The sequence below is a fragment of the Coenobita brevimanus genome, chromosome 61, assembly GCF_032717465.1.
Source record: "Coenobita brevimanus isolate Jiangsu-jjx chromosome 61, ASM3271746v2, whole genome shotgun sequence".
Lineage (NCBI taxonomy): Eukaryota > Metazoa > Arthropoda > Malacostraca > Decapoda > Coenobitidae > Coenobita > Coenobita brevimanus.
The window spans coordinates 3,590,558-3,609,436 of NC_137014.1; the positions used below are offsets into that span (position 1 = coordinate 3,590,558).

The following is an 18,879-nucleotide window of genomic DNA, read 5'->3' on the forward strand; positions in this document are numbered from 1 at the left end:
TTCCCTCCTTACATGTATATTTATTACGAAAATAGATTATACGGCATATTTCAAGGGGGAAAAAACAGCGAAAATTAGCGAACGAGTGCACGTGAGGTGTTGTCAGGTGATGATTAGCCAATTCCAGGTGTATGGCACTCTCACTTACCTTATTTCTTTCTTGTATATATTATTTGGTATAAGAATAGGACATAGGGCTTATTTCAATGGATGAAATCAGTGAAAAATTCCAGGGAAGATTTACTTAGCGTAGCACGGCCGGGCAGGCGAGAGGATAGGGTAATGGAGGGGGGGTAGGGAGGGGAGTCAAGAACGGGGAGAAATGGCTAAATTGTCAACAACGGATGGGAGTACAGATGAGATTAGGAGTGCTGACTAGTGTTGGACATTGGCAGTACTGATAGATGATACAAGCCCCCGCTTGGAAGCCCGGATGAATTCAAAATAACACAGAATCACAAAAGTGACGCCCCGCGGTATGATCCCTTGCTCCCAAGCGTCACGAAAGTGACGCCCCGCGGTTAAGGGGTTAATAAGCATGTTGTTAAACATCTTGAAATCAACAACTTAATTAGTGATAGACAGTATGGTTTTCGCCACAAAAGATCCACCATTGACATACTCAGTCTCTTAACTTGTACCATCCATCAGTCAATTGATCTTTTTGGAGAAACTCATGCAGTAGCTCTTGATATCTCTAAAGCTTTCAACAGAGTATGGCACCGTTCCCTGCTGTCCAAACTCCCTTGCTATGGACTAACATCTTTTGTTCCTTTGATTCCTTCATATCTTAGTGACAGGAAAATAAGAGTAAAAGTAGATGATGTATATTCCAATTTCCACTCAGTTAACACTGGCGTGCCGCAGGGATCAGTTCTGGCGCCAACCCTATTTCTGGTTCATATTAATGATCTCTTATCTGTCACCCACAATCCCATTCACTCATATGCAGATGACTCAACACTACATAGTTCATTCACACTCAGACATCCATTTACAAAGTCTAATATCTCTACCTCTCAACGCAGTACAGCCATCTCCATAAATCAAGATCTATCTGCAATCAGTGAATGGGGACAAAACAACCTTGTGTCTTTTAATGCTGGTAAAACTAAATATATGCAGTTTACTAATAGACAGATATTGCCAGATTCGTACATTACCTTCAGTGCTACTAATATTCCCATCTCCAAAAGTATTGAAATTCTTGGTGTCTCACTTAACAGTGCCCTCAGCTGGACCTCTCATGTCAATTCACTTGCTAAAACTGCCTCAAAGAAACTTGGATTATTGTACAGAGTCCGTAACTTCTTCGCCGATGAGCAATTAGCTATAATTTATAAGAGTCATGTGCTCTTTCAGCTTGAATATTGCTCACCCTTGTGGAATGGTTGTGGAGAGGTTGCATTAAGACAACTAGACAAAATTCAGAATATAGCTGTTAGAATCATTAACAACCCTGCCATTACACAAACTACCTCCCCTGCAAGTAAGAAGGAATGTTGCCTCCCTTGCATTATTTTACAGATTTTTTTTGGCAAATGCTCAGACGAAGTTGCGTCCATGGTGCCACCTCTCCATGCCTTCCCTCGTGCTACATGGGCATCTGGTAGCACTCGTGACTGGAATGTCACTCAGCCATATTGCAGAACATCTGCCTAATCAGAATTCTTTCATTCCCCGAACTGCATCTCTCTGGAACTCGCTTCCCCAGAGTTGTTTCCCTCCAAATTTCAACCCACAGCTGTTTAAGTCTAACTGTTACAGATATTTTATGAACAGAGGACACCAGTAATCTGGTGTATGGATTATTTTTTTTTACACATTTGTTTTTCCTTCCTCCGTTCTGTTATTTATTTATATATATATATATATATATATATATATATATATATATATATATAAAGGTGGATACTGCCACCCCGTCTTGACCTAAAATGTGCTGCAGTTTCATCAGTGCAGAGTCCAGCCACAGCAGTTTCATCTATGCAAAGTCCAGCTGCAGCAATTTCATTTATGCTAAGTCCAGCTGCAGCAATTTCAATTATGCAGAGTCCAGCTGCAGCAGTTTCATTTATGCAATTTCCAGCTGCACCAATTTCAGTTATACAAAGTAGAGCTGCAGCAGTTTCATCTATACAAAGTCCAGCTGCTGCAGTTTCATCTATGCAAAGTGCAGCTGCAGCAGCTTGAACTATGCAAAGTCCAGCTGCAGCGATTTCATTTTGCGAAGCCCAACTGTAGCAGCTTCAGCTGTGAAAGGTGTGACAGTACAGTACAATAGTTTGGTATACTTAAAGTCTGCAGCAATTTCCTACAAACTACAGGAGAGCTCATGAATAGATGATCAAAATTTAATGGCAGGGGTTATCTTTCATAATTATGTCACTCATGACATGTAGATTCTTTTATATGTTACTCGAGCACAAAGTTAGGTATGTTGACATGAGGGGTGGTGTCCTACTGAAGGTAATGGGCCAGTTTGGACCCAAAACTCGTTTATCCCCCAACCATTCAGGTTAGTTTGGTTAGGTTAAATTAAAGTTTATTTGGATTAGGTTAGGTCAAGTTATGGTAGGTTAGATTAATAGAGGCAAAAGATTAATGACTTTAATTTTGGAGCTAAATCAAACTAAAAGTCTGACATGGCGGATAGTCGCTTGCCAATGTACAACTGGTGGTTTTATAGTTGAAATATTCTAAAGTATGCCTTTCAGCAACTTTTTAAAGCTATCACACTGATAAGTATGTTATACAGTTGTTCACTGAGAAAAAAATACAGTTATAGATATGTGTAGGAGCTCTCCTGGAATTGTATTGCAATTTCAAATAAGGTTAGCTGCAATCTGGAAATTGCAGCTACGTCTGACATCATGTACGGTACACCCTCGCTATAACGAACTATAGTAATTGGTACCAGACCCTTGACGTTAAAACCAAACACCATGCTGTTTGGTAATTTCCCAGGCATCATGGCTTTTACTGAACAAAGATAGTTAATAAGTGTCATTTGGCCATACAGTCGTACACAAAAACATACAGCTAGGTCTAAATGGCCCTTGTTTTCAGTAAATGCTCTATTTATGGCTCCTCTTATGATGCTGGTCACCCAGAGACTGCTGCGGCGTTCTGTGGGATGCAGAGAAGCGCAGCTGTGTGTGTGTAGGGGGGCACGGTAGCACAGTGGTAGCGCGCCGGACTTGTAATCGGGGGATTGCGAGTTCAAGCCTCGCCCGGGCTGCCGTGCCGGGGGTGGTAGCTCGCTGCTGTAACCCTAGCGGGGCTATATAGTCCAATACAGGGCTTAGCTCAGGGGAACTCCATTTCTCCCATTTATTTGTGTGTGTGTAGGGGACGCCATGGTGGTCGGTGTTTCCTGTGCGTCTATTATTTCACCAAATGATAATTCATGAAGTGAACATAATGTTCGGCCAGCTCATGGTGGTCGTTAAAACCAAAATCATTAAATGAGGGTTCTGTATCTTGAGGGTTTACTGTACCCCACCGTATTTGATCTTTGCTTAGTCATCATTGTCTTTAAGTCAGACTTTGTGTTACTAAAATTGCTTCTGTCAGACTCCTTGTATTCAAAATTGCTGCTGAGTTGGACTTTGCTTACGGTAGTCAAAATTACCATTGTTGAATCCTTTTGGTGCCTCAAACCACTTAGTACTATAGTAAGTTACAATCATTCCAACCTAGTACTTTACAGTAACCTCCCAGTTATCTGAAATTATCCATCATAATGCAGCTAAAGCCATGTTGGATAATGCATTTTTTCTGATACCGGTAACTGTATTACAGTGGAGTCCTGTGGTTTGCGGCATCATCATTTGGTTTCATGGTTAGCTGTGGCCTGCAAATATTCTTGAACACCAGGTTTCGCGTGAAAACCCCTCCATTCGTGGCAAGAAATAAGTAAACAAACCTCACACACGGAAAGCTGCCCGGGTTTGCTGATGTAACCAGCAACGAATTTGAGCACTTGATTGGCCACACACCAACAATGTCTGTAGCAGAGATGTTGGAGTTGGAGGAGGACGATACGGAACAGCAGCAGCCAGTAGAGCAGCCAAAAGAGTATGACAAAACTCCAACAATGTCATAACTTTCATCATGGCTGCTCACCCTCAAGAATTTGCAGGAGGAAGTCAACCTAGCAGAAAGTGCCAGCGAGCATGAGTGCCTGTTCCCTGTTTCTGCATTAGCAAAGCTAAAAAACAATGTTCAGTGAGAAAGCAAAGGCAAGACGGCAAGCTCTGCTAACCTGCTACCTCAGGATACCCTGGGAAATGGAAGAGGTGGAATGCCCAGTGGAAGCAGCAGGGGCAGCTGAGCATGGAGTACAACCCAGTGAAGATGCCATCATGGACCTACTCAAGGATGAGGAGTTCTTTGGGTTTGTGCAGGAGCAGCAGACAGAGATGCAGCACAGGATGGATGAGTTGTGTGGAGAGGCAGAGGCAGAAGAGGGCGGAGGTGCCAGAGGTGGTGGGGCCAGTCACCTCACCCCCATCCCTTCCATTAAGCACCTCACTCCAACCTATTGTGTCATCATCATCATCATCATCTTCATCATCAGGACCTCCTTTCCCACCCAAGGGCAGGGCGAGGAAACCCCTGCACATCTGCCATTGGGAACTGGGAGTTATTTGGAAAAGTAACCACAGGGCTTGACTAACCAGTGCATTGTGCCAGTTCTACATGGTTGGTTACCCATCCCCTCACCAGTGTGACTGCCAGCCAGAACAGTATGGCAAACTGCTTTCTCCTGTTTGTGGACAGTGCCCTGAGCCACCCTAATGGCATGGAGGACTGGGTTGATAACATCATGGTGGTGTACCTGTGCCCATCCAATACATCATTGCTTCAGCCCATGAACCAGGGGGTAATCACCACCTTCAAGCCCCACTACCTCCTCTGCACCATGGAGCAAATGTAGAGGGCAAGCAATTCTGGGGAGACTGATGCAGTGTGCGTCTTTTGAAAAACAGTATTGACAGTATCACAGTTGCAGAGGAGGAGGTTCTGGCAAGCACATTTAATGCTGTCAGTTGTGGGGGGGAATGGCCAGATTGCATCAACTCCTTTACAGGGTTCCCAGCGGTGGAGGTTATCCATCATGAGATCATCAACCTCTCCCATGGGGCATGGTGCAGGGTTTGACGAGGTCAATGAGGCTGATGTTCAAGAGATTCTGGAGAGTCACACCAAGCATCTGTCCATAGAGTAGCTCGTTGAAGTAATGCAACAGATGATAATGGTCAGGGAGGGTGGTGAGGACAGTGGGGAGGAGGACGAGCCATTTTGAGTCGTGGACAACAGGACACTAAAGGAATTCCTGGCCAAGATTGATGACACCATTGCCTATACCCAGGACAACAAAACCTTCCCAGAATTGAAGTACTGTATTAGCCAATTTTTTACAAACTCAAAGTAGAGAATCATGAAAAAGATATTTGAACAAATTTTCTGAGCCTTGAAAGTTAGTGAAACTTGGAAAGCTGAAAATCTGAGGCAAGATTCACTGTCATCCCGTGTCAGTCTTTTTTCAGCTTTGTTGGTTTCAGCTATTCACGTATGAGTAAACTAGTGCAAAATAAATTTAAGGTGTGTTTGGGGGTACTTTTACAGTTTGTCAAATCATATGAAAATAAAACCTTAAGCAAGTAGAGCTCTGTTTAGTGTGAGCACTGCAAGCACTTTTTATGCAACAGATTTCAACATAGTGATCCCCTGGTTGCTGTGCACAATTGGTACCGAGCATGGTGCGTGATAACGAAATTGCACAATGATGAAAGCACAGAACTTATGAGCATTCCAAGTGCAAACCCAGATTTTTCCCTTTTGCATCAGTTTAGATGCACACACAACTTGTGGGATTTATCTTGATTAGTACCAAGCTTCCCAAGTGCAAGCCCAAATTTTTCCTTTTACAACAGTTTATACCCATTAAATACATACTTACTGGTATGGCAAGTATTAGAAACACATAGGCATGGTTAGATTAATAGAAAGTGATGAAAAGAGCATAGAAAGGGAGAAATACATTTCATACACTCATACGAAGAACTGAGAATGGCTTGAGGTAAGGGGTTCTGAGGCAAAGGGATGGAGGGTTAGTGGTCTCCACTACCTGCAATTAACTCCTTGAGTAGGGCCTCATCTTTGAATCCCTCAAAGCCATCAGAAAACACAGACATTGCACCTTCATTGTTAGCAGAAACCAGCTCATGTGCACGATAACAATGTTTGTAGCCTAAAAATGCACGGTAATGGCAGGAGTGCAGATTTTCATCATGCAGTGATAATGAAAAGTGGTATAACCCAAGTCCACAATAACCAAGGGATCTGTGTACTGTGGTTAGATTATGGTTGCTGGGTCCTTTATAAGTGGATTTTTCATTATTTGCATTTTTTTTTTTTTTCCTGGGATGCATCAGTTAAACAAAGGATGACTCCCCAAGAAAAGATGAATAATTATTGTTTTTACACAAAGCAAAGCAAAGGCCACCTAACTAGTCCAAGGAAGGCTTATCCTCAGGTCATTGCCTTGGTATTCTTTTGTTGTAGCCTGGCCACTGATGGCCATTACAACACCATGGTGGATGTAACCTAACTCCAGAAGAGATATCCTTTGAACTAACCCATGAAATGCTTTTGGGCTCTGAAATCCTTTTGTAAGACAAAAGATTTCTATATACAGTCATACATTGTTTGTTGTGGTTGCTGGGAAACAAATGTACCAGTGAAGTGAAAATTACAAAAATGGTCCCAGCAACCATTAATTAACTAACCACCCGGTACCGTATGTGATGGCCTGAAAACCCTCTGCAGTGCCTAAGGGCATCATCACACATTAGAATTTATTTGTTTAAAAGTATGTTTTCAGATTATTTAAGAACATTTTGTTAAATCATACCATTGCACACTTAATCTAGTGAATTTTGAGTGATTCCATTTCTGATTATTCCCAGTGGAACCTGTAGAGCATTTTTGCTTAACCACTGGAGGCTCGGAACCAGGACCAAGTTATTAAAATGCCTGTGTAGTAGATCAAAGCATCAACCTTATTATAATGGATTGTCATCTTAACTGATGGTGGCAGTGCCTTCATGGACACCAGCATGTTAACTGGAAGGTGCAGAAATTATTACTGCTCCCACATCTCCCATGAAGTCAGTGGTAACAGCAGTTCCATTATATCCTACTTGAAGGTTAGAGGGCTTGGTGGCATTACATGATTTTTGAGCCTCCAGCCACCTCTTTGGGCTCAAGCTGAAAGGCTGTCATTGCAGAGGAGACTTTCTAACCACAAGACCACTGGCTACCTCGGGAGCTTTCATAATGAGGGACCATCCACATAGTACTGTATGTGTATGTGATGGTATGTTTTACTGGATCTGAAAAATTTCATTATATATGCAGCCAGGTGAATTAGGGTATCAGGTATTCATTTGTGCATAAGGTTGAACACATGACAGTGTTGGTACTGATACTTTCTTGTCTTAGCACTGATACTTTCGTCTCTGCAGACAACATTTCTGTAACCTTCATGCTGGCTCCTCTCCCTCCACCCCCCCCCCCCTTTTTTTTTCCCCCCCCAAGAGATTGAAGAATGTATGACTTGAAAATCAAGTGATAGTTATATGGCACTCCAAGTTTCATTGCACTTGAATGGTAAATATATATGAATGTTTGGATTTAGCTGGACATGCTGTGGATAGTTTTCAATTTATATTCTTCTGTTTCCCTGCTTTCTGGACCCTGCCTCCTGCCTTCATTAAGTGTAAATAAGTGGTCAGAATGATGATGACGACAACAATATACATGATGATAGTGCTGACAGCAGTATGTTTGATGGATGATCATAATGACATTGATAAGTACAATATCTCTGAACTTTGGTAATAACACTCTTAACCTGTTTTGTTCATATACCAGTCCTATATTATTAAGACTTCAATGCTTGTAGGGTCAGCCAGTTTTCACCTGCTGGATGCTGTCCAAGCTACACAGTCTCCTGCAACATTCTGGTCCAGTCCACCAACCCAGACAGCCTTTCTCAAGACCTTGTACTCTTTTTCCATGGTCTGCTGGCAGGGGATGTCCCATACACCTTCAGGTCTGTACAGTGCTTTATCTGATTACACATTCTCCCAGCATGTCCAAACAAACACCCAATTTGTGCACACTATCGTGAACGCATTTGGTGGTCAGGCATCCTCTTACCATTCTCACTCTGTGCTCAGATCATCAAACTTCTATCTCATTTGCTGTCCATGTTTTACTACCATACAGCCTCATACTTTGCTCAGATGTCAAGCATTTTATGATTTATATGTTCATACTGAAATACTGTACATGCTTCATATGTAGAAGGGATAGATGGTCTGGCAGTTGTACCTACTGCATATACCGGGTATATTTTCTCAAGGTAATGCCCTTAGAAATGACCAGTGCCATGGCTGAAGACCCTGTGTTATGTGAGTTTGGGAAATTAAGTTAGGATGTTATGATGACAGGTTGTGGTATTACCCAGTGTGCAGAGAGGAAGATACTAAAAAGGACCCCAGGAATGATCTAATATTACATGAATAATTAGTTTTAGTGATTTACTGCACTTAAACTGGATTACTTTTACAGATGGTGTGATGCCTGACAGCTGAGTGGATGAAAGGGAAGAACCTGATGTGTTGCTGCATCTGTCCTTGTCATGTACTGTGATGGTATACTGAAGAACCTGACACGCTGCAGTGGTACAGGGATGTTGTTCAGGTGAAGGTGTGTTAATGGAGACTGTTTGCTTTTAGCTTTGTGTTTTCATTTGTCTGTTTGTCTTTAGTGGTGTGTGCTAGTGTCAGTGTGTGTTGTCATTTGTCAGTCTGTGTTGTCATATGTCAGTCTGTCTTTATGTTGTGTTTGTGTTGTATCTTGTGTTGTTCTAACTACAGGGTACATGTGGCTGTCAGCCAAGCTGAATTACACTCACTGGTTTTGGGCTGGGGGTTTTGTGACTTGCTTTCGATTAAGATGCCAACCCTCCCCATGAAAAATATTTATGAGGTTATAGTAGTGGCAGTGTAGAAGCACTATAGTCACAGGCATCCAGAATGAACACTGGGATTGAACACTGGATTGTTTTCTTATTACACCTTATCAGTCTCTTGTATGCCACATTATTGTCTTAGCAACATAATTTGCTTCAGTAACACAAGTAGATATTGAGGTGTAATATGCTTGCCAAACCACTAAGAAGGAGGTGCCAGTGCCAGAAGGTCTCCTGTGCCACTTAGAATATGGGCCTAAATATACACAAACAAAGGGTACAGTTTCCCCCAGGCAAATTACTCCTCCTCAAAAGGGGGGGGAGGGAGATGAATTTGACTGGGGGAAGTGGTGGTCAGCCCCTTCAGTCGCATGATGTATTGTTATGTTTTATTCTATATTTTATTCTCACTAATCCCAGACAAGAGTATTTGACTTAGACAAGACTTTGTGAACTGAAGAGGTTGGATGTACAATAGTCTTCATTAACCCCTTCACTTCATGGGATACTCCTAAGTTGAATTAAATTGTTTGGGTTAGCAAGAATAAAACAAAACATATATCACTGGAATAAATAAATAGCAACATACATCATGGGACTGAAGGTGTTGATGCCCCTAGAACAACAGGTCTTACTTAGCCTGAATAAAATTGTCTGGTGATAGGAAGAATTTCAAAAAAGTCATGCTGAAGAGATTAGCTTTCTCCATGATGTCTTTTATTATTTATTTATGCTACCTTCGGACAGTTCTATTCATCTTAAAGAAAAAACCCTCTTTTAGTGAAGAGAATAGACACAGTGTGCTGCAGATACCCTTCGCTATCAGAGGTCTCCTCATAGCTGAATAAAATCATGTAGCAGCAGCATGTAGAAAGTACAGTAGTGTCTGACATCTTTAGGCTGGAGGGATTAATGGAGGACTGGTATCTTTTTAATCCCTTGGTCAGAGAGGTCCTTCTCAGCCTGAGTAAAATCATGCAGAGGTAATCAGAAATACAGGTGATAATCTTGCATAAAGGAATTGAATAGAATATTAAAGCTTGTATCTAATATACTATAGAACTAGCTGTGTGTGTGTGTATTTTGGGCAGCCGAAACTACACATTCAAATTACACCAAAATTAGCACAACAATCGCAAAAAATTCGCTGATGTGAGAAAACGTGGTCCCATTACGATTGAAAAACTTTTACTATATTTAATGAGCGATCACATTTTCTCCAAAAAACGCAGCTCCCGACGCCCGACATAGGATCTCTGTAGAATTTTTTGCCCGTAGCTACAACTTAAATATACTATCGGTATAGCAGCGCAAGAGCCCTCTGCAGGAGCAAGTGTGAGGGGCCTGAAGGGCCCATGAGCACTTGTTAATTTCTACTGCCACATGTTCAGTCTGAGAATTCATCCTCGATGCTTGTGACTTTGCTGAATCTTTGTTTATAGGTTCTGCCACATCCCATCTGATAGGAAGGTATTAGAGTTGGAAAAATTATGTTTTCTGGGCCCTACTGCACTTCATCTCTTAAGCTGGAATTACGGAAGCAGTCATGGTGAGTTTGATAATTCTGGATCACACTTCATCTCATTTCCTAGCTGAGAAATAGTGATAACACAGATAGAAGTATAACCTGCCTTTTGCAATTCCTTGGGTGTAAATAAGGGTTGGGATGATGATGATGATGGTTCAGAGTTTGATGTTTGTTAACCTCTGTTCTGTCTTTATCTGTCTATGGATCCCATCTCACTGCTTTTCTTAGGTTGGGAGGATGATGATGTACATTGTAGTTCTTGACATTTGTGTCTTTTCTTTGTCTTTGGATCCTTTCTGAACCTGTCTTTTAAGTTGGAGTGATGATGGTAATGGTGATTGTGATTACCTTAAGTCAGAAGTGTCCCGTAATGTCTATCATTGATGAGCGGATCATTTAAAATTGCGATTTGCTAATGTCACAGATACAATGTCAAAATGAAGATGACATGGAAGTGACTGTGAAGATATAGTAACTTGGCTGAATAAATGGCTAAAAATGATGTTCTACAAAAGCTGCTGTGTACCGAGAATACAACCCAGTCATGGTCACAAAGCAACAGAACTTGTGATGGAAGTGATGTATTCTCAGCATTGACCAGACTCCAAGCCAGTCCTTGTGGTTGATGTACTTATAGGCAGGGTTGTGGAGTTGGTGATAATATTTCCCGACTGACTAGAAATTTTACAAGTACAACTCTGACTGCAGCTACGTATATACGGTACTAATAATACAGCACAGGGACTTGATGAAGTTAAATGAATAATATTAATGAATTTTAATAGATCCAATTCTTAAATCTTTATTTTAAATTCTATGCTTATAGTGCTTGCATAACAACAAATAATTTGTTATATATGGATCTAAAGTAAACTGAATAAAGTATTGAAAAGGTATGATTGATACCATTTCAGAACCAGAAAGCTCAGAGCCGTGGGAATTTTACCCACTCCGACTCCAAAACCTTGCTTATAGGCACCCCCCCCCCCCTTTTTTTTTTTTTTAATGAAAGTAATTACTTATATGATGACTAAAAGGCAGGAACATTTTTTTTTTATAGATGATTGCTGTCAGTGTATGATTTTTTTTTTTTTTTATATGATTGTTGATACAAGTTTGGTCATTATTTTGTTCTAGGATGGCTTTTGAGCTATTTCCCAGTTGGGTGTGTCAGTGTCAGTGATGAAACATTAGTGTTGTGTTTGAGTTGAAGAAGCAAGTGAAGTGCAGTGAAGTAATCACCAGCTTAGGTTAGTTGAAAACAAGTTTTTAGACTTGATTTTGGTGGCAAGCAGCAAGTGAAGCCCAGTGAAGTGAAATATTTACCAGTTTAAATGAGTTGGAAACTTGGTTTTAGACTCTGTTGATTGGGTGATCCTTTATCTTTGTCAGAAAAATCTATCCCCACTGAACTCGTTATAATTGGCTCGATATATGATAAATAATTATGCAATATGTATGTATGTATGTACAGTATATATATATATATATATATATATATATATATATATATATATATATATATAATATAAAATACATTTGGGGGGGGGGGACATGCTCAGTTTGCTATTCAAGCTAACTTCAGAAGATACCAGTCAGCTGAGAGAAATTCTGTCAGTCAAAAGCTTACAAAAACTGTCAGGTAACCCTGTGTCACTGTTTGTACACACAAGACTTTTATTTAGGCCAACACTGGCAGACTTTCCTTACCTGGAAGAAGTACTTTTGGTCAGAGCTTTAAAAAAAAAAAAAAAAAAAAAAAATCTGTGCAATTGGTACATCCTGGAATTTTGTTCAGGGTAACATCAGACATAATTATGAGCTGAGAGAAATTTTAATGTTTTGCATAACCTCATTTCCATCATAAAGCCCCAGCCTCAAAGTTTCATTATGGACTTAATAGGAAATACGTATGCAGATGTGTACATTATTGGTAATTTGATGTTAATAGATTTGTTTTCACCTGTTTTAACTGGGTCGCTCCTAGAACTGGAATACTAAGTTGTGATTTTATGAAATAGACCATGTAATATAGTGGGGAAAGCCATGAGGTATTGACCTAATTCCTTTTACATTTACTTTGTCCAGTTTTTTGTCCTTTTGTATCTAGCGTCATGAAGCTTATTGAGAGAATAAGACAGTACAGTAGTGTTAAATCCTCTCCATTGCATTTCTTCATGACTAGCATTATATTCAAGTGCTGATCCCCTGCTGTGATACAGGTTTCAAGATGGAGAGATGGCAGTTTTAGGCCTGGTCAGGGTAAAAGTCAAATACAACATTTTCCGTGGTAATTGAAGAATTAGGACTGTAGTTTTTAGCACTGTATCCTTGTCTTGGTTTACATAATCAAGAAGGCCTCATTATATATTGCTGCATTTTTTATTTCCTCTGCTCTGAAATGCACAGTAAATGAAGTTTGCCAAGTCTGAAGCTATTTACTACTTAAACTTTATCCCTGGTAATTAAAAAGCAAGGACTCTAGTTTTTCACACCAACATTCCCAGTCCTTGCTTACAGTATCATTAAGTCCTTGTTAAACTTTGCGAGTGCACATGCAGTAATTAGAGAAAAGATTCCCTACTCAGTATGCTTTGCAGCCTGTTAACTTGTTCACACTAGTGGGATATATTTAAACTTCATTCCCCCTATCTGATGATTTTATTTAACTACCAAGATGTTGGAGATATCCATTTCTAACCTAACCTAAGCTAACACAAACTAACCCAGTCAAAACTAACTATAACTAACCTCAACTAACCAAAACTAACCTAACCTAACTCCTAAGCTAAATACTATAAGATCATCTGCAGATAGGAAAAAGTTCTGAGGGCTGAAACGTACACTACGTATATATATATATACATATATATATATAATATACGGTAGCATTATTTATTGATATACTTATTTATTTAATTATATATATAAGCACATCCTCAGGCTGAAAGTTATAGTAATGTACCAGTTTTTTCCAGTTTACAGCATCAGTTGTAGCTCCGGAAAACAGGTAATATTTTGGAACACATCCCTGGCTTATTTGGGGACTTAGTAGTCATTATTAAGTCCATTTGCTCAAGTACCAAGTAAATTACAGAACAGCTGTCTATTATAGTGGCAGTTTTATGTAGACTTTTTTCCATTTATAGATTATGTATGTATGTGAAGAAAAAGTGGTTATTTTAATAGTACATCCTAGTCATTTGTATTGAAAAGTGTATTGTTAATTTGACTACTGTGGCAGCTGAATGGATTGTCTGGCATTACCTGGAATAGTACTGTGATAGTGTGGACCATTAGTATTTATACTCAGACTCCTTTGACTCACTCTCAGCTGACTTGAATCATCTGGCATTACCTGGAATAGTACTGTGATAGTCTGAACCATTAGTATTTATACTCAGACTCCTGTGACACTCTCAGCTGACTTGAATCGTCTGGCATTAGGTGGAGTAAAATATAAAGTGATGTTCCAGCCATGACAGGGTAAGGGTCATATTCTGAGTGGCTTTGGAGATTACTGAACACATTTTCCTTAGTGATTTACTCAGCACTTTACACGTCATCTTCCTCATGTATGCTACTGATTCAAACTGTGTGGATATTCAAATAGTATAAGTACCTGTACCATACAAGGTGATGATGATGTGTAATCTGCATAATACATCATTCAGGAAGATGTGATGTGAAGCCTCCCATACCACCTACAATGTGGGCCTTATTGCATTCTGGATTTGTATTCAAGAGTTGTATACTATGTTGTTAAAGGCTGTTTATTACTGAGCTGTCTGTAGAAACTTGTGCTGGTACTGATCACAAGGGGCATATCTAGTACTGTAAGGGAGGGAGGGGATTGCACTTGGTAAATGCAATATCTTTGACCCACAGTACTGAGAAGAGGAGAGGGAAGGGGAAGAGGTATGTAAAATGAGGGAAAGAAATGTAGAATTAGCTATGTTTTTTGCAGGGACCCTTTTGAAAATTGATTATTGATATAAAAAAAAAATCAATCTCATTACAGATTTTTTTTTTTTTTCATCATTGTCTGATATTTTTTCCAACTTCAGGATGGGATGAGGTAGGTACCAAAAAACAAAGAAAGAAAAAGCACAGTAGTGGGAGAACAGTAAATAGCATGCCCAGTGAAATACGCACTACTCACACATGCCTTTCAAACTGTTCATTCTCCACTAAATTTCAGAAATTTGCCACAGAAAGTTTCATTGCTACCTATAAAAGCTGACCTGCCACTTCCCCAGGTTCTCAGGGTCATGGCCAAACTTATGTTTTGGAACACAGTTAGCAGACAGTGAGAGCCAATAATGTCCTTTGAGGAGGAGGAGGAGGGGGGGGGACTATTAGACAACCAGAGGGGGAGTTGGTGGAGGTTGGGGGAGAGAGAAAAAATGGATATGTCCTTTGTGACTGCATTGATTGTGTTTGTGTTATTGATCCATTCAGCTTTGCTATACGTGCTGTATGCTGTTTTAGTTATAGGGTTCCCAGCTTACTTTGCATTTTGATTTTTATATAGCATTTGTCATAGTGCTAGGTTTGTGGCACAGTTTCATTATCAGCTTTACCATAAGTACCGTATACACTGTGATAGGGTGCCCACCACATTATAATTATTGTGGAGAATCTATTAATCACATGTGGTCATAGATTTGTGTTCTTTCTAACATTACAATTCATAGTTTACATCATTTGTTCATGTTAAGTTCATTTATCCAAATACTGCTCCTGTTTTGTCCATTGGATGATTGTGTAACACTTGTCACAGTTTACTGATATTTTTACTGACCATCAAGATTTATCTGTGTATTTGTAATTTGAATGATAATCAAATTGTCTGTGTGAGTATGTTGATCTTGTAGTACAGGCATCTCTCACTTAAAGTATAGAATATTAGCAGTCAGACACTGTTTACTTTAAATGGAGCAAGTTTAACCTTTTTGTAGGAAGTGGTCTTTTGTAAATGAAATGAAGCTGTTGAATGTAGGAAAAAAGAAATAGCTGTAATGGATAGTTTGGTACTGAAGGGGTTTGTGAACAGTATTTCTAATCTTTTCACTGTGAAAGCTCGTATTTAAGTGAAGAAAGTCTTCTGATAATACTAACAGTTTAATAAAATTGGGTTTTTGCAAGTTCAAACACTTACTTTTTACTATGTGCTTCCACTCTTGGAGGCACCCTTGAGGAAGAGGCATTGTCACTTTTAGCAGCACACAAGTATTAGAAATTGTGACAGTGGGAATAAGTCTTCAGTCCATGGATTCAAAAGTACAGTAATGCCTGTAACAGATTTAATTTGTGCTCTGTAGGCACTGTACTGCACTGTGATGTGGCTAGGACTGGACTAAGTGGGTAAAGTGTGCCACATGTCTTCCAGGTCAAGAGGGTTAGGACTAACAAATGCAGATGCTACTGTTCCTTGCAAAGCCTGCAGTTTAGTGAATGGTGTTTCACTAGCCAATGGCTGCAACCTGCTTGAGGCTTGGTGGTCACACATCATCATTCCTCATGTTCTGGACTATAACTGATGTTATGCATCTTGGTTTGTCATGGTTGGTGATATTATTAGAATTGTTAGAATCCTAAAGGCACAGACACACACAATCCTGGACAGCGTAGTGACAGGTCATGGGACCAGCTAACCACACAAATAAGTAGATGATACAATAGAAACAATATTTCATAGTTGAGTGGATGGCAGCAACAGATGAAATTGGAACCCTTGTGACCACATGTGGTTGGAAGTACTGTACATAGTCAAGTGCTTTATCAAGCAAGTGAACAAGAGATTATAGCAGTATTGGAGGGATGTCATTGTGCCTTAAGGCATGTAACTAAACAAGTACGGTAATGCACCTCTACAACTGTCCCTTCATTATTTGGCATCAAGGGTTGTTTGAAGTCTCTTCTTGAATACAGAGCCACAGTATTGTTATCCTTGTCTTATTCTGCAGCTGAGCTGTTGGATGAGGCTTCCAAAGTACAAAAATCTCAGCCAAGTCAAGGTGGACAAACCAAAAAATGTGCGACTCACATATCTCAGAAGGGTGGTACAGTAGCAGCAGGAGATCTGTCACTTTTGCAGCTGAACTGTGGGGATTAGGCTGCCAAAGAACAAAAATCTCGGCCAAGTCAAGGTGGACAAACCAAAAAATGTGCAACTCACGTATGTCAGAAGGGTGGTAGCAGCAAATCTGTCACAAGGGGCACAGAGGTGAACCAGTTATTTGTGGTTATATTTCTGTTGGTCTAGTGGTACAGCCTTGCTAGCTCTTTAGTGAAGTAATGGCCAAGGCTTTGCCCATCCTGGGGTCTTGTCCCCTGCTTCCCCACGTAAGGAATCACACCCAGTAGATACTTGTTATCATTTGCGAGAACAAGCTTGATGTCATATTTCTCAGGTTTGTTGGGGATGTACATGTGGAAGGAGCATCTGCCTTTGAACCCCAGCAGCTGCTCGTCCTGTCAGGTTCTCATTTGGTTTGTACATTTTCCCACACTTATCAGTGGACATGTGCCAGATTTATTTAATGGGTGCAAACTTGTCCCTCTGCCGCCTCTTCTCCTTTGTGTCGGGGTCATCAAACCGCAGACAGTTCAGTAGGAACTCGAAGCGACCCTGAGACATGGCTGCACCAGTGCTGGGGTTTCACATTTCTGTGATGGACAGATGGTTGTCTGTCTGGCAGCTACTGAAGATTATAGCCCCCAGTATTGCATGCAACTGAGCTGGTTCAGTTGTGGAGTGCATTGCCGTTTGCTGTACACACTTGGAAGCCTGCAGTTGAATTCTTTTGGTTGTCTATTCAACTAAACTGAATCTCTCTGTGCCTCCTGTGTTGGCCTTGAGGTTAAGGCTGGGACAATGTTCCAAGCTGCTGTTCTTGTAGATGAGCATAACTGTGGATGACAACTCCATCTAAAACCAGAAGTGTGTGACAGTGCGCTGATGTGAAAGTCTACAATTGATGGAGCATCATCATCGTCATTGTCACCGGGGGGTCATCGTCTTCTCCTACAAACAGCTGGAGGTGCAGCAGGGGCAGCAGCATAGGCAGCAGGAGATGCACTTGGGTATTAGGGGAGGCAGCAGGGTGTGGGTCTACCATGTGGCCGGTGGTAGGCCTAGGTGACATATGGGCCACGTGTGACTTGATAGGGGTCAGCGCGCGTCTTTGTTTTTTCTCTCCACATTGTCGGCAGACCTCATCATTATCACTACCTTTGTCACTGTCTTTAGATGTTGACACACATTCTTTTTACGGGTCACTGTCGTACAGGACCCCACTTTCTATGTCATCCTCTTATCTCCTCATCTTCATTATCACTCGCTTTTTGTAATGCACCAGTTACCTTTATTAAGTGCTGTGGTTGTTTGTCGGATAACTTTCCGCGCCTCGTTTCACTTTGCTATTTAGTCAGTCTGAAATGTACAGTAATATTAAATACCTGCAAAGAAAAACACTTCAATGAACAAAACAACCATACACCATCACAAATGCTGGGGGTCTTCCACTCGGGAAGAAAGTCACATGTTACTACAAACTCCAAGTAGAAAACACCTGAAATCCACTCAATGGAGAAAACCCAGTGAGCAAGCTGCGCAACACTGCTCCCTTGACCTCAGCACAACCCAAACTGAAGCTATAGGGCAGGGTGGGGTGCTGGGCCCACCACCCACATGGTGCTTATGTGATCACCCATAGCGTCAGGTGATTTCTACCTGGGGTCTGTGTTCTAGGGTTAAGCAGTCTGATGTAATGCACCATGGTTTGTCATGGTTGATGATATATTAGAATTGTTTGAATCCCAAAGACACACACACACACACACAACCCTGGACAGCTTAGTGACAAAGCATGGCACCAAACAACTACACAAGCAAGTAGATGATGCAAGAGAAACATTATTTTATGGTTGGGTGGATAGCAGCCACAGATGAAATTGCAACCCATGTGATCACACATGTGGTTGGAAGTACTGTACATTGTCAAGTGCTTTGTCAAGCAAGTGAACAAGAGATTGTAGCAGCTTTGGAGGAATGTCATTGTCTTTAGGCATGTAACTAATTATTTATAATGCCTTTTTCGCATCAAGGATTGTTTGCAATCTCCTCTTGGATGCAGAGCCACAGTGTTGTTATCCTTGTCTTCTTCTGCAGCTGAGCTATGGGGATTAAGCTGCCAAATAACAAAAATCTCAGCCGAGTCAAGGTGGACAAACCAAAAAATGTGCAACTCACATATCTCAGATGGGTGTTAGAGTAGCAGCAGGAGCTCTCTCACTT

At 40.7% G+C, this 18,879-nt stretch overlaps 1 non-coding gene across 1 annotated transcript; it reads left to right on the plus strand.

Annotated features, from left to right (window-relative positions):
- Positions 1-3,169: 3,169 nt before the first annotated feature.
- Positions 3,170-3,244, plus strand: TRNAT-UGU (transfer RNA threonine (anticodon UGU)). The gene has a single exon. It is a non-coding gene; the product is annotated as a tRNA-Thr (tRNA).
- Positions 3,245-18,879: the final 15,635 nt, after the last annotated feature.